This window comes from Perognathus longimembris, chromosome 24, assembly GCF_023159225.1.
Source record: "Perognathus longimembris pacificus isolate PPM17 chromosome 24, ASM2315922v1, whole genome shotgun sequence".
NCBI lineage: Eukaryota > Metazoa > Chordata > Mammalia > Rodentia > Heteromyidae > Perognathus > Perognathus longimembris.
In genome coordinates this window covers 3,540,640-3,566,914 of record NC_063184.1, presented here as the reverse complement: position 1 = coordinate 3,566,914, position 26,275 = coordinate 3,540,640, and the positions used below count along the sequence as shown (strand labels likewise).

General features: G+C 39.3%; 1 pseudogene; it reads right to left on the bottom strand.

Annotated features, from left to right (window-relative positions):
- The window catches only part of LOC125341322, a 56,723-nt pseudogene extending 31,353 nt beyond the window's left edge, over positions 1-25,370 (bottom strand).
- Positions 25,371-26,275: the final 905 nt, after the last annotated feature.

Sequence of the window (26,275 nt, the reverse complement as noted above, 5' to 3'; positions counted from 1 at the left end):
ACTTAATTCTCCCCTTACGGTCTCACAATTTCAAAAAGTTTAGAAAAGGCAGCCTTTCAATGTTTATTTTAACCCATTTACTAAACTCTGCTATACCAAGTCATGAAGAAAAAGGAGTAAGTAAGGAAACAGAAGGAACATGGATTCACACATGTTTTCCAGAAAAAAAGACAAACTGTGTAAATGTGAACCGGTGTTTTTGTTCCCTGTCTGGATCTTTTCTTAGCCTTTTATCCCCTGGCCTTCTCCTTTCTCAACTCTGTTCTCTCCCTGAAACACAGATGTGAAAGAAAAAAAGAAAAGAGTAGATACATTCTCCTCACTTGTTGATTAAGATTAGCAGGTTCCAATCCACTGCAACCATAACAAATGCTATAAAGCACAAATACATAGTGGCTGTGTGTGTGTGTGTGTGTGTGTGTGTGTGTGTGTGCCTGTCTGCCTGTCTGTCTGTGCCAGTCCTGGGGCTTGAACTGAGGACCAAGGCACTGTTCATGAGCTTTCTTTGCTTAAGGCTGGCACTCTACCACTTTACCACTTCAGCCAAAGCGCCACTTCTGTATTTTTGGTGGTTAATTGGAGATAAGCATGTCAAGGACTTTCCTGTTCAGGCTAGTTTTGAACTGAGACCCCCAGATACCAGCTTCCTGTGGAGCAAGGATTACAGGTGTAAGCTACTAGCACCTGGCTTCCACTGTAGCTTTCCAAAGAAAGCAATAGAAGAAATTTTTCAATTCTCTGAGACATCTAGAAATTGGATTTTTGACCAAAGTTATAGAGAAATATTTTTTAATCTTTATGTTTCAGATTACATTTGAGTCCTTGAGTAGATCTTCTGGTGTGCAGCTGGTTTTATTAACCAATCCTAAATTGTTTCGTTCTCTAAGAATTAAAGACATAATTATTTGTATATTTAATCAAAGTCTATTAAAAGTAAGAGTGCATGTTTTAAATTACTTTTAGACTCAAAACTAAAAGATTAAGTTGGCTGTTATTTCTGTAAAAAGTTACACAAATCTGAGTCGTTTGAACAATAGATGGTTGTTTTATCATTAGAGAAGTTTTAGACTCCAGGCCCAAACTCATGGATTTCATATATTGTGGCCACTCACCCCAATAAAAAGACAGACACTTCACTACCAGAGAAAGGAAATTTAATTAACACAGAAAGGCATCCATTTCAACCCGTCTGACAACAGAGCTTATTTGAAAAGGTTCCTACTAAAAGAGCCATCGGCTACAAGTTCTTGCTAGTGCTATAATTTTTATCTGGATAATCCTAGAGAGTTGCATATGTTGTACAAGTAAATTAGAATTTCAAGTAAAATAGACGTGGCTCAGAGATCTGTTCTAGGCACTTGTGTGGCTTGTGGTCTAGTTATCTGATTTATACAAAAAGTGCTGTGAGTGTAATTCACTTACAAACAGTATCAGTTTCTGACTGAGGTGATACTTCTTTAATTCATATTAATATTTTCCTTCAGGCAGTGTATTTTGCATCTGTTATTTAAAATTATGTTAATGAAACACAAAGTACCAGGATTGTTCCTTGTCATCCTTCTGTGGGAGGAGGGACTCAGTTTATCTAAACTACAATCAAATATGTGCCTGATGTTTATGTAGGCATGCCCTCTGGGTGATGGCTAGCTCTGGAACCAGGACAAGATCTTAATTGCTCTGGGGAGGTAATTGCTGATAGCACCTGCAGAGCACAAATTCTGCTGTCTTTCTGATATTAGCTAACAATAGCCAATCTCTAGAACAAGCAATAGTAAGGAGAAAAGCCATCTCCTTGGTAGAATGCATTCTTTCCTGCAAGAGAAAGTGGGGGGGGGGGGGAGGGCTTTGAAAATCCAGTGGTCCTCCATGAGAGCAAGAACCAGACAATATTGTAGTTTAGATGGGAGAGTTTCTAGGGATACAGTGATTAAAACATAGCTTTCACCTTCTAAGGTTTTAGTATTCAGTTAGAAAACAAAATAAAAGTATCGTATTATTGTAAACGCAATAGAAGAGCAGTGGAAGTGAATGTTTAAACAATCACTAATTTGAGTGTGTGTGTGTGTGTGTGTGTGTGTGTGTGTGTGTATTTGCTGATCCCGGGGCTTGAACTCAAGGCCTAGGTTCTTGGCCTTAGCTTTTTTACTCAAGGCTAGTGCTCTGCCATATGACCCACAGCTCCACTCCTGGCTTTTTTGGTGGTTAAGTGGAGAAAAGAGCCTCCTGGATATTCCTACCTTTGCTGGCTTTGGACCATGATCCTCAGCTCTTAGCCTCCTGAGGAGCTAGGATTTTAGCCGTGAGCCACCAGTGCCTGGATATGATTTTCTATTTTATTAAAGCAAGATTTATGAAAACTTAAAGTTTGTTTGTTTGTTTTTTGCTCAGTTTTACCTTTAAATTTTTCCAAAAATATAATATGCTCTAAAATCTATTCAGCAATACATTTAGCATGTATATTAACTATTTTATAAAAGGGAATGTTTAGTTGACAGATAGGGCCATATATCTTTGCTTCTTGGTTTTCAGTGTCACACAGTACAACTACCTTACCTGGCTGAAGACAAGGCTCTTCATTCTCCAGTGGACATTAATTCCAGTCTTGTTGAAAGCAAAACCTCCTGGAAATTTTAAGCTAAACAACATGCGTATTTTAACAATTGGCAGAAAATTGTACTTCTATTCTAACCAGATCTCCAAAATAATGACCAAAAATTAATGAGTGTTAGTTATTTAAAGGGATAACACCAAACTCCATGCCAAGCTCTTAAAGTATTCTTTAGTGATTACAAAAGAACAATCACAATGACTCAGAGCCTCATTACCCATTTTGTCCCTGGGCTCATTTTTTGACTAACTTCAAATAAGTCTGAATTTTCCTTTTTATTTTTTTTTCAGGAATTTGCTTTTCTTAACCAGCCCAGTCGAATTTTCCATAGTTGCTTTCTTCCCAGAATATCAAATCATTTTTCACTTCAACACGATTCTCTGAACTTCTTTTCTACTACATTCTACCTCTAATGTTCTGCCCATAATCACTAAACCATCTAAATACTATTGTTTATCCCAACATCCAGCTACAGTCATGATCCACTACCCAAAAAGAAGACCAAAGGAAAACATAATTAAGTACATTAACTTATTTTACAATGCTGAAATTATATCTTACATAAAGTAATACATTACACTGAAAATATCATGTTTTCTCCTACATTATGCAAGTAAACCTATTCAAATTTTAGCTTCTGCCTCTTCCATCAGCCATTGTCATCTCTGAAGTCACTTTATGGGACATCAAACATATATTTTGTGTCGAACTGAGGCTTGAACTCAGGGCACCCAGCTTTCCCTTAGCTTTTGTGCTCAATCCTGGTGCTCAACACCTTGAGCCACAGCTCCATTTCTGACTTTGTTGTTGTTGTGTTGTTGTTTACGTGGAGATAACAGTTTCACTGACTTTACTGCCTAGTCTGCCTTCAAACCAGGTTCCTCAGATCTCAGTCTCCTGAGTGGCTAGGGTTAGAGGCATTGATTTAGGGTTATGATTTGCTTTTATTTCATTCTAAACTGTTTAAACTCTGGCAATTTTTAAGGTACTGTGTGTTGCAACTATAAATTTTAACTCATACCACAAAATAGCCATTCCTACTTGTGAACTCCACCAACTCTTTTCTGAATTGATTTTTCTGAAAATGACTATTAAAGAGTGCTATTTGCGGCTGGGAATGTTAGCGTGCTCGCCTAGCATGAATGAAGTACTGGGTTCGATTCCTCAACATCACCTAAACAGAAAAGGCCAAAAGTGGTCCTGTGGCTCAAGAGGTAGAGTGCTAGCTTTGAGCAAAAAGAAGCCAGGGACAGTGCTCAGGCCCTGAGTACAAGCCCCAGGACTGGCAAAAAAAAAAAAAGGGGGGGGTGCTTTTTGCAGAATATAGCATTTGAAAATTATTATAAATCTGCATTGAAATTATTTTATCCTTTTCTTATAGTGTCTTTGAATATAGGTCTAAATATACTGTGAATATCTAAGTATATTTATCATGTAGGTTTAGTAATACAGATATATAAGAATAAATACGTTTGCAGATACAGTGGTTATAAATTATGCTAGTCTCTCCTCAAAAGTAGTTTGAACTGGGCACTGTGGCTCACACCTAGCTACTCAGGAGGCTAGAATCTGAGGACCGGTTTGAAGCCAGCCCAGGAAGGGACGTTTGTGTCTCTTATTTCCAGTTAGGCTTACGAAAGCCAGAAGTGGGTCTGTGGCTCCAGTAATCCAGCTCTAGTTTTGAACAATAAAGCTCAAGAACATTGCTCAGGTCCTGCATTCAAGACCCAAGATTGGCATAAAAATAAAAGCACCTTCTACTTAAAAAAGAATTCAAGAACATCAGAGATTTGAGATGCAAATGCTAAAACATCAGGAATTTGACCTAAGGATAATATTTCAAAAGTAATTATAGAAAGGCACAACTTAATTTGTTGTGTGACATATCTGCTGTAACAAATTTGACAATTACTTCAGCTATGATATAATGTGATGGGATTATGCTGAGCCTTGGTAGCTTCTACCAGTGATCATAATGACCTCAGAAGCCTGAGATCTGAGGGCCATGGTTTAAAGCCAGCCCAGGCAGGAAAGCCCATGAGACTTTTTATTTTTATCTTCAATTTTTATCTTCTTTTATCAACTTTTTATCTTCAATTAAACACACACACACACACACACACACACACACACACACAAGCTGTGACTCAAGTGGTAGAGCTCTACCCTTCAGCACAAAAGCTCAGAGACAGTACCCAGGCCCTGAGTTCAAGCCTCAGGACTGGCATAAATTAAATAAACAAACAAATAAATAAATATATGTTGATAAGTCTCCAACACATGGATTATTATTTCTTAGTCTTTACACATACAGTAAAATTTGCAAATAATGAGTGGATGGACACTAATCTACTCGATTTCTATTTAAATGCTCATGCAAGTGAAATTACGAGGAAGGCATTACATAAAAGAACTTTACTATGGCATTTACTATGACTTTACTATTTCTTGTCATGCCTTTCTCATTTTTTGTGCTGGTACTGGGTCTTAAATTTAGACCTCATGCTCTCATTTAGCTTTTTCTACTCATCACCTCCACTTCTGGCTTTTTGCTCGTTAATTAGAGTTAAAAGGTTCACAGACTTGTAATATGGAGGTCAGATCTGGCCAGCGAAAGAGGGCTGAAGCTGACTCCATCTCCACTGTCTCCCCAGCCCCCTCTGTTCAGAGACCCAGGAAGATTCTCTCACCTTGTAAACAATAGTGCCCACACCTGCCCCGCCCCCTGAATCAGCATGCTAATTCTTGATGGGCGTGCCTGGATTCCTACAGGAAGGGAAGCCCATCCCCAGGTAATGGGAGTTCCTGAACCCCAAGAGACAGGGGTGGGCACATGGCCTATAGGTTTCTAAACCTCTCAGTCAAGTGCTTGAGACTGGGGCTTCCTGTGACCCAGCCCCTGACCTGACCCTATCTAGGGGCAGGCAAGCTCAGGCGCCATTACGCCATGCCTCCTGTTCAAGTCTGGTGTCTGTCATCCCATGGCGTCGTGCTGAATTGGTTTGTTGGTACTTGGAAATCCTCGGGAAGTAAGTCTCTGTGCCACTGTCATGTACTGTGTTATATGTTTCCCTGAAACTTGGGACCAGTCCATCCGGAACTTCCCCAATAGATCCATCTTTTTACTTGAGACTGTCTCTGAGTGGTGGACTCTTGGAGGCATGGGGGATCCCCCTCCCCTCAGATGCCATTACAACTATGGCAATATTATGTATCCATAATTCTGTACTCTGGCTGATTTCTTTTTTTTTTTTGCTCAAGGCTAGTACTCTGCCACTTGAGCCACAGTGCCACTTCTGGCCGTTTTCCATATATGTGGTACTGGGGAATTGAACCCAGGGCTTCATGTATAGGAGGCAAGCTCTCTTGCCACTAGGCCATATTCCCAGCCCTCTGGCTGATTTCTTGTCATGCCTCTATTTGTCATTTTTTGTGTTGGTATTGGGTCTTAAATTCAGACCTCATGCTCTCATTTAGCTTTTCTACTCATCACCTCCACTTCTGGCTTTTTGCTCATTAATTAGAGTTAAGAGTTTCACAGACTTGTTTCTGGGCCATCTTTGAACCTCAATCCTCAGGTCTCAGCCTCCTGAGTAGCTATGATTATAGGCTTGAGCCACCAGTACCAAGAATTGTCTCTTAGTTTCTTATATTCCATTTGTTATTCATTGGGAAATTGAGAAATCAATTACAGACTGTTTTCCTTTCCTCTTTTGAATTGTTCGACTCAATTTTATGCAACTTCAATAGCATGAGTGATTCGTGTATCAGTATAATTGATATTAATGATACCTTTAATTCGAGTCATACAGTGCATCAATCCACCACTGCCATCTCCCTGCATTTTATTTTAAATTGCAAAATTGAGGGCTGAGTCAATATAGACCTACCCTATGACCCAGCCATACCACTCCTAAGCATCTATCCTAAACAGCAAACCCCAAGATATCAAAAAGACATTTGTACTTCTATGTTTATCGCGGCACAATTCACAATAGCCAAAATATGGAAACAACCCAGATGCCCCTCCACAGATGAATGGATCCAAAAAATATGGTACTTATACACAATGGAATACTACATAGCGATTAGGAATGGTGAAATATTGTTATTCGCAGGGAAATGGTCAGAACTCGAACAAATAATGTTGAGCGAGACAAGCCTAGAACACAGAAAACAAAGGGCCATGATCTCCCTGATATATGACTGTTAACAAAGGGAGACAGAGACAGTAGAGACCAAGTCTGTGAAACAAAAACTGCTTGTCAAATAGTATTCCCCACAGGATTGGGGCAGCGACCCAACAGTATGTAACTAAAACCAAACAATTACTCAACATATAAAGGTCAAAAATTGACCTCTTAGGGGAATACAATAGCTCAAAAGCTAGGTATGTACATTCATATAAGACTACTGTTGACATATGGTCTAATATTGACATTACATTTAAAGCCCTAGGCGAACTTTCTTGGGCATGGCCACGTGGCTATGTTCTTGGTACATTGTGTATTGTATATCTGTCTACCTGACCTAGAGAAGAGAAAGAAAAACAGGGCGTAAGATATCACAAGAAATGTACACACTGCCCTACTATGTAACTGTACCCTTTTTGCACAACACCTTGTCAAAAAATTTGCGTTCAATTAATAAATAAATTTTAAAAAATTGAGGGCTGAGGATGCAGCTTAGTGTTAGAGCACAAAGGGATAAAAACTTCGGTTGACAAAGAAACATGGACTCTATGGTCTCCCTCATAGAGAATAATTAGCACAGGTTTAGGCTAGTCACAGCAGAGGATCACAAGAGCCCAATAGCTATGCCCTTATGAACACATAAGATGATGCTAAGTGAAATGAACTCCAGGTTATGGAAACAATTGTTATATCACTGTTGTAACTACTTTCAACATGCCATGTGAAACCATAGCTTCTTTTGTTGATGATCTTCTTGTATCACCCTCCTGTGGTTGTACCTGCACTATCTCCGTATCTTATCTGAGTACATTGGAAACCATGTATACTGGTATTAGAACTAGGAAACTGAAAGGGAATACCAAAATCGAGAGGCACAGGACAAAAAAGACAAATGACTACAAAAGCAATACTTGAAAAACTGTTTGGTGTAAATGAACTGAACAACTCTTGGCAGGGGGGAAGGAGAAGGGGGAAGAAGAAGGGGGGAATGAGGGAGGAGGTAACAAACAGTACAAGAAATGTATCCAATGCCTAACGTATGAATCTGTAACTTCTCTGTACATCAGTTTGAAAATTTGACGACAACAACAACAAAAACTTGGGTTCAGTCCCCAACTACCTTCCTACACACATACACACACTCACACAAATAAACACAATTTCAATGCTAAGTATACATTGTCATAGTATTTTTTAATCTTTGTTGTGTGTTATTTTTCACATTGCAGCAAGGATTATATAATCCTATGTAAAATCAGAATCAAGGAAAGTAATTATAAAGCATAACAACACATTACATTATATTCAGTAATGCTGATAATGGTTTGGAATTCTTTTCGTGTGTGTGTGTGTGTGTGTGTGTGTGTGTGTGTGTGTGTGTGTGTGTGTGTTGGATCTTGAATTCTAAGTCTGGGTGCTGTCCCTTAGCTTGTTTGCTCAAGTCTAGCATTCTACAAGTTGGGGCAAAGCTTCACTGGCAGGCTTTTGGTGGTTAAATGGAGATTAAGAGAATCATGGACTTGATGCCCTTGTTGGCTGAGGACCTTGATCATCAGATCTCTGCCCTCTGAGTAGCTGGAGTTCCAAGCCTGAACTGCTGGCCGGGGTTTCTCTTCCCATTTTTAAACTGTGTCTACTATTATGATTTGGAAGGATAGGCCACTTCTCCATTTTCTGATTTTTCATTCCGGTGAACAGTTTTATCATCAGATGACCTGTCAGAGACAAGAGGAAATGAAGACAATTGTAGCAGAGTTTACATGTCACGTCCCAGTGCCAAATGCTTTACGAGCCTTTCACATGTCTTCTGGTTCTTTGCTAATGCAGCTACAACATCTCCAGGGCCTTAAATATCCTTTCTTTCCTTTCTCAAGTGGCCTATAAATGATGGTTAGGAGAACATAGAATTTAAAGTTTAAAAAAAAATAGCCAGAGGGGTTTTCTGGTCATTTTTTCCAGTTAGATCATTTAAAACAAATTCTTTTTTCCTTTCCATTGGTTCTGCTTATTTTAGAGGAACACAGTAACTTTTACAGAAACTCATAGGCTTACTAAATATCTTTTAAAAAATGTCACACTCCCCTGTGTCAAGAGTGATGGCAAGGGTCTCACAGGCCTGGGCAGGAATCTTCCTGCCTGGCCCTAAGCATTTTATTAGCATCTGGAATATAAATATGACCCACTTTTAATTAGCAAAGAAAATAAGGCTAAGAACTGCCTCAAGGTCAATCAGGTATTATTTAATTGATCCACTTTGGAGTTATTCCTCTGTTGTTTTTTTTTTTTCCTTCTCACAGCTTTTAGCTACAAAATTTATAGTGTCTGCAGACATTGCTTTTTACAATGTGTGTGAAAACCGTGTGGGCCATATCCTTCCAGATTGCTTTAATGGTGCACACAGAACTATTCAGTCCATTCTGCTCCAGAATGAGCATTTCTTTATAAATGGTCCTGCTATTAAATATGGAAGCGGTTATATTTTGTTTCTTTTATTATATGTGCCTCTCCTGCCCCCTCCCCGTGTGTGTGTGTGTGTGTGTGTGTGTGTGTGTGTGTGTGTGTGTTTATTTTGTGCTTTATGTTTTAGGTTGAAAATAAATGGAATGAAGGTACAGCTCATCTATAGTAATATCCAAAGACACTGTTAAGAAAAAACTCTTTAGACAAATTAAATTTTAGAGATTTTCTGAGCCAAGAACAATTCATGAATGGACATCATTCAAAACCAGACTGGGTTCAGTGAGCATATTGCATCTCAGCACAAGCAGTGAGCTTTTACAGACCAGGCAAATAAGTGAAGAAATATTCTGATGAGCTATAAATAGACATGGCCTATGATTGGACAAGGTGTGAACAGGATTTTGCCTTATATGGATATGGTCTCACGCAGTCACTAGTTATATAACTAATCAGCTGTTTCTGTTGGTTGAAGCTCACCTTGTTTTAAGAGTTAAGAGGTTTTCTCACACTAGATTCCTATTTGTTTAAGAAAGAACTCTTGGGGGATTGAGGATTGGGGGATTTGTTTGCTTTAATTGTTCTTTAAGACCTGTTATAAAAAAATCCAAGATGTAGATTGTTTTTCCCAAATAAGAATATAGGTCCTATGATCTGGAAAGCTATGGATATAAATTTGACCTAATTATACTAAGGAGCCTCAGTCCACAAGAGTCCTAAGCAAAAGCCCTCAGTGAGGTATATTGCTTGCATACAGTTAGTAAACATGAACCAACCCCTTGATTTTATTTTTACTCTATTCAATTATTATTAATTTATTTTTATGTCTTATTATATTTAAGTAACTGTACAGAATGGTTTCTTTTCTTTTTTGCTATGTTTAGTATTACATTGATGCTGAACATAACCACATTATTGATGAAAAATAAAACTGTCTTTATCACAGAGGCCATAAAAACTTGTCAAACAGTGCCAGCATCATAAAAAAAAACCCAGTCACTACAACAAGTGAATACACTTAGCAATACCATAGGATGAAAAGTCAATGTATAAAAGTTATTTTTATTTCTACACCTTTTCAATGAGCAATTAAAATATTATATATAAAAAGTAACATTCACTGTGGTGTTTTCTTTCTTGAAATAATTTACAACTATTTATTTAAGGTAAAAACACTGTTGATAAGTCATTAGTAAAGATTAAATAAATGGCAGGATATGTTTTAAAGACAGGATTACTCAATAGTATTAAGATATAAATTACAATAAAACAGATCTATAATTTCAATATATTCAGAGTCAAGAATTTGTATGCAGTTTGCTAAGTACTGATGAACTGATACTAGAATCCTGTGGAACTAGAAAAGACAGAGATAGACACCTATTCTAATTCTATAGAACTAGAAAAGACAGAAATAGACACCTATTCTGAAAAGGATAGTTATTTCAACTCCTACTCTTTGATTTTAGGGTCTTAAGTTACAGTAATCAAAACAGTATGATATCAGCATGTAAACAAATGGATTTAAATATACATATATATCAATAACAATTGGGCAGAAGGGTTCTAATTCAAGATGCCAGTTTATGAATACAATGAATTTGGATCAATATCACACATTATTCTCCTCCATCTCTCCCAACCCTGCCCATTTCTTTCAGGTACCTGGTTCTATTTCACGCAAATACATTGAATGTTATGACTGCATTCATTCACCCTTCCTCTCTCCATTTGTCTGCCTCCTTCCCTCGGATTTTCCCCACTCCCTACACCTCATTACCTTACAAAACCAAACAGCCTGATGATGATGGTTCACACCTGTAATTCCAGCTACTCAGAAGGCTGGTATCTGAGGATGGTTCCTTAAGCACAGTCCAAGCAAAAGATCCATGAGAATTTTATCTCCAATTAACCAAATTAACAAAAAAAAAAAAAGATGGAAGTGGAGTTTACAACCCTGAATTTAAGCCCCAGTATTGCTAAATGATAAAAGCTCAAAGTTTTAAATATCCAGGACTAATTGCTATCTGAGATTATTCTTTCATTCTAAATACATTATGCCATGAATAATATTTCAAAGTAGGCTACATTTCTAACTCAAATTATTTCAAATGATTCATTCAGTAATAACATATAATATATTAGATACCTATAGCAAAACTTTGTGGCCTAAAATGGAAATATATGTGTGCACTCAAAGTTACTGTAGCCTAGAAGAGGCTTCTCTGCTTATGCTATGGGAATGGTGTTGCTGGCCATAGAGTTTGCTGGAGGTAATGAAGGTGCTTATATTCAAGCTGAACAGGATTCAAGACAACAAAGTTTCAAAGTAAAGCTTACTTTAAAACTTTTGTTGTCTTCCTAAGAATAAAACTCAAGTCCATTCCAATAGCCAAAATCATAATTACTGGAAATCATCCCTTTCTTATTCACAGCTGTTTTTGGCATATCACATTGTTAGAAAGATCCTTAACAGAATTGTTTTATCTAGGTGAAGGAATGCTGGACACCGAATTAAGTTTCAATGGAAGATTTTATATCAGTGAACTTTGTTTGAATTAGTCATCAGGGGATTTTTATGTTGACATTTTTACTTGGAAAATATGAAATAGTTTTTTGTTTTTTATTTCATTTTATTCTTGTTTTATTTTATTTCATTTTGTTTTGTGGGTCATGGTGCTTGAACTCTGGACCTGGGTGCTGTCCTGGAGCTCTTCAGCTTAAGACTAGAGCTCTACCACTTGAGCCACAGCTCCACTTCCAGTTTTCTATTGGTTAATTGGAGTTAAGAGTCTGATGGGCTTTCCGGCATGGGCTGGCTTTGAACCACAACCCTCAGATCTCAGCCTTCTGAGTAGCTAGGATTCCAGGTGTGAGCCAATGACTTCCAGCTAATTTAATTTTATTATAACACAATATTTTATTTTTCCTGTATCCCCCAAAATTATTTCTGAAAACTATTCACTTTTTGTACCTCAGATTCTGAAAAATTAGGGTTGTCAGACAAACCTAGTCTATCATTAGTTGTAAGCTAAGATTACTTTTTAAATATTTTTTGCATTGGCTGTGAGCTAAGATTATTTTTAATGGTTAAAAAATTCAAAAGAAAGATAATCTATACTATATGTAAATTATGTTCTACACAAATATGGATGCACGCAGAATTCACTGCCATCCCCTAGGTTCAGTTTGATTTGGCCCGTAAAGCAGCAAGGATGAGGAGTTGAAGCAAGTGTGTAGCCAGGCTGCAAAGGATCTTCACTACTGTCTTGAACTTGACAGGTAAGGTTTGCTAACTGCTCTCTGCTGTTAGACTCTCATATGGCTAAAAGAAGCCAGCTGGCACCTACAGCATTGGTCTGGAAATCATTTTACCCAAATCCCCCAAGTTTATTAGAAACATATCTCTTGGCATGGTCTTGCCCATTGTTTTGTGATTTTACAACGTGAGACTCCAGCCTCCAAATGCAAGCCCTTGTCACCTCTCTCCCTCCACCACGTACTCGCTGGCTACTCCCTGATCCACTGCTGCTCTCAAATCAACGTTTCACATTTTCTTTATTACCACTCTGTGTCTTTGTGACCATTTCTCTTTCAATTCTCTGCAGTGTACAATAGAGACACAAAACTTGGCATCTTAACCAGGCGCCAGTGACTCCCACCTGCAATCCTGGCTGCTCAGGAGACTGAGATTGGAGGATTAAGATTTGAAGCCACCCTGGGCAGAAAAGTCCCCATAAGACTCTTATCTCCAATTAACCTAAACTAACGAACCAGAAGTGGCTCTGTGGCTCAAGTGGTAGAGCCACTTGCCTTGGGCAAAAAGAGGCTCAGGGACAGCACCTAGGCCCTGAATTCAAGCCTAATACTGCCCCCTCACCCCCACCACTAAAAATGCCCAGCATCTTAAAACAGTAGCTCCTAAAACGAAAGATGAATTGGACAATTACTATCACTAGTGCTTGTAAATGAGCCTGTGCTTTTACATGAAATTTGTAGATCAGACAAATGCTTTCTTTGACTTCTTTCTTATCTGGCTGGCTGTCGGCTGGAACGTGTAGACTGTTGGCAGGGTGGGTGGCAGTCCACCCATCAGGGTGTGTGTAACTGCCAAGTGGTAGGGTGGGGGGGGGTAGGGGGAGGCCTAGCCTAGACATCAGCACTCTATTACTTTCTCTATAGTCTGTTAATAAAAACAAGGAAGCTTAGGGTCCATAACTAGAGACAAGTATATTATGGCCCTCAACAAAATAATAAAAAAATTGTATAGAATCGTACTGGCAAAATGTTGGTATATAGCATACACAGATGTATAGAATGTATTGCCAGATTTGTCTTTGTAAGTAGTCTTCAGTTCTCAGTGTTTTCTATGCAAAGGAACTGTTCTTTCACTGCTAGAGCTATCATTCTGTCATAGCAACATTGTTTGTGAGTGGCTGGGGTTTGAACTTGAGGCCGCTGCTTCCTGGGCAGCAGCTCTGACATCTGAACCAGAACATCAGCCTTCTTGCTCTGGCTTCTTCTTGCTCTGTTTTCCCCGATAGTGTTCTGCATCTTTGTCCCAGGGCCAGCGTCAGATTCCAATCATCTGACCTCAGCTCCACGGTGAGGAAGATGACAGACGTCTGTTAGGACCTCTTGCTTGTTGGCTGAGATGAGGTTTCATTAACATGTTGCCCAGGCTAACCTTGAACTACACTCATTCCAATCTCACCAATCTCCAACCAGTGATTACTGGGATTACAGGTGTGAACCACTACCCTGAGCTCAGCATGCTGATAGGATTATACTTCAGATATGGAGTAGGGATGGAGTTTGTAAAATAACAAGGGAACTATCCCTAGATTGCTCCAGATACTGCTCCCTAGTGGGCGGGATGAGGAGTACAGCGTGACCTGGAGTCACAAAATGACCTGGCTGGAAGTGGCTTCTTGACATCTGTCCCTTTCCCTCTTGCTGGGGGACAGTCCTCATGCTGGTTGCTCTTCAGCTCCTTCCCGTCCTCCCCTTCAATAGGGCTTAGACTCAGCTTTATGCGTTGATTTAGTGAGTCTCCACAATTTCATTCACAAGTGCTAAGAACAAGGAGAGAGGACCTTGCACCTGCTTGGTTCAAGATGCTACTGGGATGCCCTGAGAACTCGAGGAGGACTAGGCCAAAGATGGGCTGTGTGAGGGGCCTCCTCACGCTGCCTCCAGGCTTTTATGCTGTGGAATATCAACGGGACGTGGACAATCGCAGACAGCTTTTGTGTGATCTGTGAAAAGCTAAAGGCAAACTCTGAAAAGCTATTAGGACAGCTCTGGGTTGGACCAGAGACATAAGGTCAGAGGGTAGGCAAGTTGGCTGATTATCTACCCCTCCCCCTGACCTTACCCTCACCCTAGCCCCTACTACCAGCCAGCCCTCTGGTATTCATTTGGTTAATCTGTAAGCTAGTTGTTCATAGGAGTTACGCCATTAAATCCCCCCTTCCCCTCGCCATATTGGAGTCATTGCATTCATGTGTATATGCACAGGGCCCTGCATAGATGTTTGCATATAGATTTATAAATGAAATCCAAGAACCACTTTTAAATTTAAAAATATGAATTTAACACAATTTATGACAAAAGCTATTTTCAGACAGCAAACATCTTCTTGCTTCTTTCTCCAGCTTAGAAAAGGACAGAGTAAACTGGGAAACCCTGAAACAGAACCTCCCCAAAGTGAATAGATGGCCACCAACATCTTGGCATTTGATCTTTGAACTTCTTCACAGAGGGGAGGCACCATTAGCCTTGGAGGCTGCGGGACACGAGGGAAATCAGCACCTTTCCCCGGCGCACTGTGGATCCCATAGACACAATGTTCATCACAGCAGAAGGAGACAGGATGGTGGATTCGCGCTGCTTCTGAGACTGCCCTCCAGTGCACACACCATCGCTACTCAAGAAAAAGGCAAAGCAACCTGTAGCTTAGAGCAACACATCTGCTGTGAGATGCATTCTTGTAACTGTCTGTGTAACTCATAAAAGCCTCTTTCCCTAACAAGGCACAATATCTGCAACTTGAAGGTACTTGAGTTTGACCTGATTTTCTTTGTGTTTTCTATTTTATTTTATATGCTTATACATTTCGTGTTTATGCATGCATACATGCATGCATGCATGTGTGTATTTTGGTGTATTGGGGATTCAACTCAAGGCATCATGTGCTTACTTGATTTTGCACTCAAGCTGGAGCTCTATTACATGAGCCATACCTCTACTTCTGGTTTTTTTAAACACTATTATTATTACCATTAAGGAGTTGTACAAAAGAATTGCCATTCAACAAAGCAGTTTCTGAATACAATGCATCTCCATGACCCCTTTTATCACCTCCCATCCCTCCCAATCCCACCCCTACCCTCAATTCTCTTAATTTTATAGGATATGCACCAAATTTCTGGTTAGTTGGAGGAAAGACTCTCATGAGCTTCCTTGCTGAGTTTAATGAGATCCATAATCATCAGCTTTTTGCCTCCCGGGAGCTTTGATTACAGGTGTAGCCAGCAGTGCCAGGCTTGACCTGGGCTTCACCAGCTCAACACTAGTTGACTTTTGCTCCTCTGTGGACTGCTTTGGGCACCCCATTTTCAACACTTCTGCAGACCTTGACAAATTTCCCCTGGAGAGGTCAAAGTCACTTAATTGAGATCTGGTAGGTTAGAGTATGGGAAGAAAACTCAGGAGAGATGGCTCAGATTGTCTGTGGCAATCAGGCCTCCTGCCTTCAAGATCTCTCTCTCTCTCTCTCTCTCTATCTATCTATCTATCTCTCTCTCTCTCTCTCTCTGTCATTTTCTATTACCTCACATTCATTTGCTTATGATAAATATTATCACATATCTTCACTTCCAAGAAGAGACCTAAGGCAATATGAACATAGAAGGAATGTCTTAGTCAGGTCCTACTATAACACTAAGAAGTCATGGCAAGATTAACCCCAATTTCACAAATGTTAAAACCTGTGCACCAGAGAAAGGAAATGACCCTTAAAAATAATGAAATAAGATGGGCACTGATAGCACAAACCTGTAATCCTAGCTCTTCAAGAGGCTGAGATCTGAGGATCATGGTTCAAAGCCAGCCCAGGAAGGAATGTCTGTGAGACTCTTACCTCCAACTAGCCACCAAAACAACAACAAAGCCAGAAGTAGAGATGTGGCTCAAGTGACAGAGCTTTACCCATGAACTAAAAGGAAAGTACCCAGGCTCTGAGTTCAAGCCCCAGGACTGGAACACAACAAAATCATGAAATATAAACCCATCTGCAAGCAAATATTTAAAGCCAAACAATCTTCAGTGACCTTTTGTGTGCAAGGTCCTCTGACTTACTGATAGAATTCCCCTTTCTCCTGGATCAACAACCTGCGGCCACTGGCTATTGAAAACAGACCCAGCAGACAAGTTTACATTTTCTAATATCTGAAGGAAAATGAACTTTTCAGGCAGGGATTTTCCAAACCAGCCCTAATAAATAAGATGGAGATAATAGGACATGATGCGTTGTCTCCTTTGGGAGAGCCACTGAGTTCAGGAAATGTGTGTGTGAGAACATTCTGTCTTCCCATTATACCTCCACTTACTTTCCTTCTAACCAAATTCAGAGACACATGCATTCAATTAACTCCATCCACCCCCTTCATCCCTATATACTTGTCTTAATCTGGAAGGTCATCTAACTCTTGAAAAATATTTCTGTGAATATTTCTTCTATCACCTCTAGGTACAATTTTATTCAGCTTAATGGAATCCTAAGAATTTTAACTTGATTTATGACCTCTGTTTATTCAGAAGGCTTATCAGATTCGTCAAATGGAGACTAATTCATTGCAAGTACAGTACCACATCCATTTAGGCTAACCTTCATTAAGAAGCTTTACGTGGTTCCATTTTTCTGCACGTGTACACTGGATAGGAACCCTGCTGTGGTATACTTCTTCCATCTCTATGTGTCTGCCTGTTAAGAAGAATTAAATAGTCAAGATCCTTTTTTTTTTTTTTTTTTGGTGACATTTTCTTCAGTAGATAGTTGTAAAACTCAGTAAAAAGAACAGGTCTGTTTGGTGTAAGTGAACTGAACACCTCTGGGGGGGGAGGGAAAGGGGGGAGGGAGGGGGGCATGAGGGACAAGGTAACAAACAGTACAAGAAATGTATCCAATGCCTAACGTATGAAACTGTAACCTCTCTGTACATCAGTTTGATAATAAAAATTTGAAAAAAAAAAAAGAACAGGTCACCATGTTTGCTCTAGCTCTATCTGAAAGGGTGCTAGTATGTATAGTAAGGTATTACCTTTAAAAAGAAAACAAAAAATATTCATTTTTTTAAATTCAGGGTTAAACATCTACTAAGTGATTTGAAGTATATATAGCAAATGTACATAAATAGCACCTATTTCATAAGTCTAGTGTTTGGTTAATTTTCAGAATTTGGATGCACCTATATAAAAAGCATCTAGATAAACTAGAGAACTCTAAGGACTTCAGGGGTGCCTCTTGCTCACACTCCCTTCCAGAACTTACTACTCTTGAATGGTAAAAGAAATCTAATATGGAGGAAAATGTGGTGAGGGAGACATTGTAGTCCTCTAAATGTTATTTTCTTTACCTATAAATGTTGGAACAGTAAGTCTCCTGAAAATCTGCTTTGGTAAGTGTGATCAAGTAGGAAAATGTTCCTTTGAATGATAGTAGATTGTTAAGAATGTGAAGTATTATTTTAATTTCCTATCACTACCAAACACCCATTGCAGAATTCACCTTGGAAAAACAATCAGGCCTGGCCTGACACCACAAGGAGAGAGAGAGAAGTTTTCCTGCCAGCAGGCTGCTTTCCAAAGGGCGTCTCACAGTCCTCTCATTCATTACCTGGTTCGATTTGCCTGGCTCCATGTTGACTTTTTCTTCAGCCTTTCCAGATTCTAAAACGCTAGTTGTCTATTTCTAAGAGGCCTGCATGATATCAAATAAGCTCAAGGGACTTCTTTTTAAAAGCCTAAACCCTGATTTATTAATTTACAATGAGGGGAACCAGCCATTTGGGGCTTCTGGCCAGAACATTCTCTCTCCACTGATATTCCTTTCTGGGAAGCCATACTGTATTTATTAGCCTGCTCAGAGATCATGGCTACAGAATAATAAAAATAATAAAAATAAGGGTGAAAATGGCAAGAAAAACTAGGTGCCAAGAAGCTCTTCCTAAACTGTGATCTTGGTGACAGATGTAGCATTCAACTATGACACTTCTCCTCAGACCAACTTAGGCATCAGCCCAATGTGCAAGTACATTGGGAAATGTAAAATGGCAAAGATATGTTGAAGAAATAAAAGACAAACAGAGCTCTCACTAGATAGGAGGGATCCCAAGTGAGGGCACTGCCTGGGGTATGTTGTGCATGGTTAATAAGGCATCTCCAGGAGAGAGTTACGTGTCTCAAGATCATTGACAGCCAGCAGCTATAGGAGACTCCACACCCAATCGTAGACTCCACACAGCCTGTATAAGCTCACATTCATCCTTCAGGCCCTCTAATTGGTGCTCCTTCCATCACACACCTCTGAGATCCAGTCTGCTCCCTGATCACGTGGAAGTCTTCCAGGGACATGAGCTATGACCTGCTGCCCAGGGTTTTCTGCAGGTGTGACTTCTGAAGCCCATGGTGATGAGATGTCCAGGGGTCTGCACACAGGACTGCTCAGAGCCATGGTGATGGGATGTCTGGTGGTTTGTACATGGGACTGCTCAGGGCCATGGTGATGGGATGTCTGGTGGTCTGCACACGGAACTGCTCAGGGCCATGGTGATGGGATTTCTAGGAGTCCACACTAAGGGTACTGCTCAAGGCTAGGGTGAGGGATGTAAATCCTCTATGAGCAGGGAGTTGGCCCTGATTGCCTAACTAGGCTCTTTTGCTACTCCCAATTTCATCACCCCTTGGCCTGTAACTAGTAGGGAAGATACTTCTTTAAGGATGACAGGAATGGCCAGGCTCAGGTGGCCCACGCCTATATTCCAAGCTAATCAGGAAGCTGAGATCTGAGGACTGTGAGTTGAACCCAGCCCTGGCAGAAAAGCTTGTGATACTCTTCAAAAGCAAGTTTTCAGAATCTCTACTTTAAAATAATCAAGTGTGGTACCGGTGGCCCCTGCCTATAAGCCTAGTTACTCTGGAGGCTGAGACCTGAGGAGCATATCAGGAAAAATCCATGAGACACTTATCTCTAATTAACCAACAAAAAGTTGGAAGTGGAGCTGAGGCTCAAGTGGTAGAGTCTTAGGTTTGAGCAAAAAGAGCTCAGGGACAGCCCAGAGCTCTAGGCCCTAGAACCAGCAGAAGAAAGAATTCCAAAATGCTTCACTATGTATTACTTTCTGTATGTTATTCTTCTTATGTATGAGTGCCATAACTTCCCAATATCAGTTAAAATTTATTAACAAATGCATTTTTTTTGCACTTTCAAAACTAATAAATTGGTTGTTTTCAACTCGGGATTCAAAAGAATTAAAATCCCAAAACAAAGGCAATTATTTTTCTAAATCTGGAAAATATTCTAAATCTGGAGATGAGTACACTAAAGTGCTTACAAAATCCACTAAGTGGTTCAGGAACGGTTATTTGCAAATAGGCTAGTACTAAAAATGTTAGTTGACACATCTTAAATCTTTAAATCAGAGACACTCAAGTAACTCACTTAATATTCGATCACCTAGGCATCTTTCTCCAGTCTTGTTTTGTTTGGAAATAGAATTTCACTGGTGGGATAATTTGAAAAATGTCTCATCAGCAATTTTTGAACGAGTCTTCAGTTGTTATGAAAATTGGCAGGCAGGGAATGGGATGAAGTTCCAGCATAATTGATATAGACAACAGAAGCAAGAATTTAGACTCCCAGTGGGCAAGCCACCTGTGCAAATAACTCTCCTCACTTGGTTCTGAGGTTCTGTTTCTGCACATTCAAAGGCTTTCATTAATGGAAGAAATAGCTGCAGGCCTGAACAGAGCTTTGTTTGGTTTGTTTTTATTTTTGTTTTTGTTTTTTGCCATTGAAGACTAAGTTTCCATAAAAATGACAGTTGCTATGTTTTGAATGAAGGAAGGTTTTTTAAAATCCAAATTAATCCATTCCATTTTAAGATATTACTATATGTGATTTTTCTGTAGAAATTTTAAATATTAATTTGTCTTGAAATCTGCAGCGTGACAGTTTTAGAGGCAGGAAAAGAAAGGGGAAAGTTCATCATACTTGAGTCAAGAAAAGATGGGAGGCTATCCAGGTGTCACTCCTAGATTGTCACAGACAGACAGACAGACAGGTAGACTATCTGACAGACAGACTGACAAACTGACACAGACTGACAGACTAACAGACTGACAAACTGTCCAGTATCATTACAGAGACAAATTATTTCTATAATGTTTTTTCAGCATTTAATTGCACTTCCTATTATTTATAATGAACTGACTTAGAGCTCCTGCCTCATATTCTCAGGGACAGAATGATTTGGTTTGGTTAGATTGCTTTTATAAAAGGATGGGGATTAAAATTTATTATTATTATCACTACTATTAGTATTATTACAATTTGTGCTCTGCTGGTTCTGGGGCTTGAACTTGTGACCTGGGCACTGTCCTTTATCTCTTCACTCAAGGCTAGCACTTTGCCACTTGAGCCGACGCTCGGGTTTTTCATGGCTAGTGATAAGAGTCTCAAAGACTTTCAGGCTGGCTTCAAACCCAAATCCTCAGATCTCAGTCCCCTGAGTAGCTAGGATCACAGGCATGAGCCACCAGTAGCCATCATTGTTATTTCCATATATATGTATATGTGTAACTCAGTGTGTGGAAAATACTAGAAGCTTACCCCGAACACATTGTAAAGGGAATTCGCTGGCTCCTCATTGTTGCTATTGTCACTATTCTGGCCCAGAGACCACCACTATGCAATTAATGGGATTTACTGACTCATCTACCATTAAAAAAAAAAAAAAACATGAGAATACGCAAAGCAGATTTTTGAAGAATTTGAAGGTGACTGAGAAAAATAGGCTACTTCAATGTGACTAGCCTTTGCTTTCTAGTGATCTGTTCTTATAATGGGGGTCATGGTCCCTGGTCAAGGAACCTATGTGGTAGACATATTTGACCATTTCAATCAACCATATGATTGGATTGGCAGAATTGCACATGCTTTACCATTACCATGGGCTTGTTAGCACTATCATACCATTAAAAAGTCAAATAATTATAGCTGTTCAACTTCTCTCAAAGTCTACATTATTTAACACAGGAGTCTCTCTTTTCCATTACAAATTCATGGCCCTCAAGGGTTCCTGGCATTTTGTGACATTCACTGTGACATTTGCTCCGAAGAATATTGTCCCGTTTTCCCTTGTGTCAAAAATGATAGAACTTCCACATGTGAGTTGAAATATTTGAAATAATCTATGACAAACTATGTCTCCTCAAGAGACGGCTGTCCTTCTTCTCCGGCTTAGCAGATAGCAACTTTGCAAGTGACAGAAAGCTGTAACAAGGACCAGCTCCTAGGAATCCCAGGGAGGAAACTGCCCCAGGCAGCATGGCCTCCGGATCCCTGCTGTCCACAGTGATTTTGCCATTGCCATCTCAAGTCACTCTCAATACACGCAAAGCTTCACTTCCAATTAGGAGTGATCAAGGAAGCAGAAGAAAGCAGTGCCCACCGTGAGCTCCTAATACAGAAGGCTGAAATGCAGAGATGAGGGTCAGAGGTGCACACAGGCTTTGATGAGAGAGAGGAAGGGCTTGGTTATTTGTGGTTGAAGAGAAAGAGGACAGAATCTGTCTAGCGACTGATTGCTGAGAATTGGGTCAGGTGCAGGCATTTGGGTCAGGCGTGGACACTGATCTTATTGTAGTCCTGTTTCAGGTGCTCTTCCCTTCCACAAGCAGCGTTCTTTAGTGTTGCTGTAAACTCATCCTACAACTATTAACTTCCTAATATCTTAAAGGATTTATTTTAATACATGGTCATCAAAGCTGTGTTATTGAGGAAGTCATATGTAAAAAGTTTTTTTAAAAATAATTTTTAAAAATCTGATGGTATTTATATTCTCTTTATTATGTAAACAAACAGGAAGTTGGTGGATAAATGAAAAGAGGAATGGTGTCTAGACACAGTCATAGTATTTGATGTGCATCCATGAAAACTGAAGTAGGAAATTGGCAGAAGAAATTGAGGTTTCAATTCAGCATGTATAAGTACCATGAATTCTTTTTCTTTTCTTTTTTTTTTTTTTTTGGCCAGTCCTGGGGCGTGAATTCTGGGCCTGGGAGCTGTCCCTGAGCTTCTTCCACTCAAGGCTAGTGCTCTACCACTTGAGCCACATGCTACTTCTGGCTTTATTTGAGTAGTTCATTGGAGGCCTGGGCTGGCCTCAAACCAGTCTTCAGATCTCGGATTGTAGGCATGAGCCACCAGTGCCTGGCTAGGATAATGGAATTTTATAATGTTTATCTTAAAAGATATCTTCTGGAAAATCAATTAAATGGATCTTTTATGTTATGTCATTATAGAAATTCATGCAGACACAACAAATATGCCCTTCTTTAGTATCTACCTCACAAATAAAATCACATCCAGGCACTTGGGGCTTATGCCTCTAATTGCAGCTACTCAGGAAACTGAGATCTGAGGATCAAAGTTCATAGCCAACCCAGACAGAAAAATCCATGTGACTCATATCTCCAATCAACCACCCAAAAGCCAGAAGTGGAGCTGTGGCTCAAGTAGTAGAGCACCAACCAGCCTTGATCAAGAAAGCTCAGCAATGGTTGCCCAGATCCTAAGGTCAGCCTCTGAACTGGCAAAACATAAAATAATACTAATAGTAGCAATAATAATAACATATAATGTTATTATGTATATGTTAATTTCTGAGTGAACCTATAAAACCCAAAAGATTAAATTTAAAGATACATTCTTATCCTATATGGCTATAAGAGATTGTATCTTTATATATTATAACATCCTAAACAGCAATGGACATTATACTTGCCATTATCCCAGAGGTTAATTAGGCCTTCAGCTTATTAAAATCACTTGTAAGTATTCAAAATAAGCATATTAAGATGCTGTTATGTGTTGAAAAAATAGTTGGAAAATCTCAAATGTTTACCTTTGCAAATTGATTTTGAGTATGATTCATTATTAATATCATTTTGTGTCCCTTAGGACTTCTTTTGAAAGTCTTCTTTCTCCTAGAAAGATCTCTTTTAGAAGCATTTTCATTGAGCAATGAGATTTTTTAAAATAATTTTCCTTTAAGAAAAGGCAATAGTCAGCTCAGAATTTTGGTGTGTGTGTGTATATAGGGTGTGATAATTATGTGTGTGTTTGCATAATCTTCTTTATCAAAACGATTTCTTAATAATCTAAACAACATTGCTTTGTAAGTGAATTAAAAATGTAAGAATGCCAAATACCACCTGCTCCAAGCTGCTACTATTCCCTAGACCTTTGCAAAATCATTTTGATTTTCTGCTTACTTCTATATTCTTGGTGTTCTTACAAATTCAAGACAGAAAAAAAAAAAGATAGGATTCTTCTCTTTAAAAATTTCTCACAAACCAGGTTAGAGTAAAGCTACCAGCACAGCCGAGTTCACTATAGAATTGCTGACCATAGCTAAGGTATGGAAGCAGCCTCAAAGCCCCTCATGGATGAATGGATTAGGAACAAGTGGAGTAGATCAACAATGGAATTTTACCCACCCACGAAAAAGAAGGATATTGTGTCATTGGTAAGGAAATAGAAAATCTTTGGGGGGAAAAAATCTATATTATGTGAAGTAAGTCAGGCCCCATAGAGACAATGATTGAATATTTTCCCTCCTATGTGGGAGAAAATATGGTGAGTGGAATGCAATTGTTTACCTATGTACTAACTGAAATATGGTAGATAAGAGAGAACACATAGAGTGTAATTCCTTAGAAAGACAAAGCCCCAAAACAAGCACCAGGAAATGAGTACTTGGAAGTTGTGGGATGGAGTCAAGGGATGAGGAGTAAATGAATAAAGAGGAGAAGGGGGCCAGAATGTAGTCAAGAATTCAATGTATATACCACAAAACTAAAAAGGTAGGGAAGGGATGGGCTGGGAGGAAAGGGAAAGGTGTGACCTTGACACAAATGCACGGCATTTATAAACTGCATTGTTAAGTGGCAATACCTTTGTATAACTACTTAAAGATAATTTTAAAAATTAAAAAAAAATTTCTAATCATTTCCAGTTCCATTTAGAACAAAGCCTTCAGTTGGCTCTCTGGTTAAGACTACTTGACTGAACCTCTCTAATTTCTGTTCTTACTCTATCTGTTACTCTCTCTTTCTGTTTCTCACAGAAATATTTCTGTCTCTTTCCTTCTCTCCACTATACACACTGATTTGTGGCCTTACTCAAACATTTCAAGTGTGTTAGTGTCAGATATATTACGTGCTCTACACTCTTACCTGGAACACTCTTCTTTTTTGGTCCATGTCATTAGTCCCTTTAAAAATATCTAGATATTTTTCCCCTTAGGAAATTAAATTATATGCTAAGCATTAACATAATGTTTTATAGAGGTACCCTTCTAGTTACTTTTTCCATGATATACGCAATCATTACAAATACCTGAAATCATAGTACATTATTTCTAGATTCTTGTATATTATTATTTATCTTCTGATCTGACACAGGCATGTTACTAGGACTTGAACTCAAGGCCTTTTGATCTTGCGTAGTTTTTTGTTTTCCTCTCTCTCGGGCTTGCACTGTACCATTTTAGTCACACAACTACTTCTGGTTTCGTGCTGGTTCATTGGAGATAAGAGTCTCATGGACTCTGCTGCCTGGGCTGGCTTCAAACCTTGATCAGCAGATCTCAGCCTCCTGAGTAGCTATGATTAAATGTGTGAACCCCTGGCCTCCAGGCCCTAGACTCATTTCAAATTCCCCCATTTCTCCATTAAACACTCACATTTATGTGAACAATCATGGGCATATTGGTCACTGCCCCTGCTTTATCTTCCTCGTCAAACTTCTTAAATGAGATGTCCATAATTAGAGTACCTCTTTCTCTGGTGGTTCCTGGCTTTAAGCATGCTCTTAATAACTTAAGATGCACACAGATCTCCATGTCAGTGTTCTGATTCATTTCATCTGTGATACCCTTAATTTTCCTCCCTGTGAAATTGAGCTGGTAATATTGACTTATTTTACTGAATGTGTTTCTTAAATGAGAAAGTGAAAATATTTGTGAAGGGAAAATGTCATTCAAATTAAAATTGTGGGCATTAAAAATTATACCCAGGTGTTTCCTTAAAGCAAAAGATCTCATAAAGCTCTCAGTCAACTTAATAGAAAAAAATATCCAATAGTTGTGTTAATATTCAGCTACCATCAGCTATGACCAACCCTTCACACATCTACCTTTATGTGCTGGTGAGAACACTCAAGCTACCCTGGGGTGTAGAAAGTACAGTATTTCCCTTGTTAATGAGTTTGTTCTCAAAACACACTGAGTATTTATTTTGCATCACTTTGCAGCCTATGCATAGTACAGAACTTGCTTCAGGCTATTTGACATAGTTTCAGTACCACAGAGTTAAAAATCACAGTGACCAGGCTCAGCTTGTGTGTGATCTTTAAGAGACTCTTGCCCTATTTGCTTTCAAAGTCAACTGTCTGAAACAAACTCTGAGCACGGGGCCTGAGCAGGTGGTTGTCTGCCCTCAGGTCAGTTCAGACCTTTCAGCAGTGCTGCTGGCGACCTTTCCTATGAATGCTGGGACTGCAGAGCTGTCACATGTATGGTGTCTTAGACATCCTCCTGGAGGAACCACGCCCAAGATCTTCAATAGTGATGTTCAGGGGTGTGTGTGTGTGTGTGTGTGTGTGTGTGTGTGTGTGTGTGTGTGTATGTGTGTGTGTGTGTGTGCATGCTGGTACTGAGGTTTAAACGCA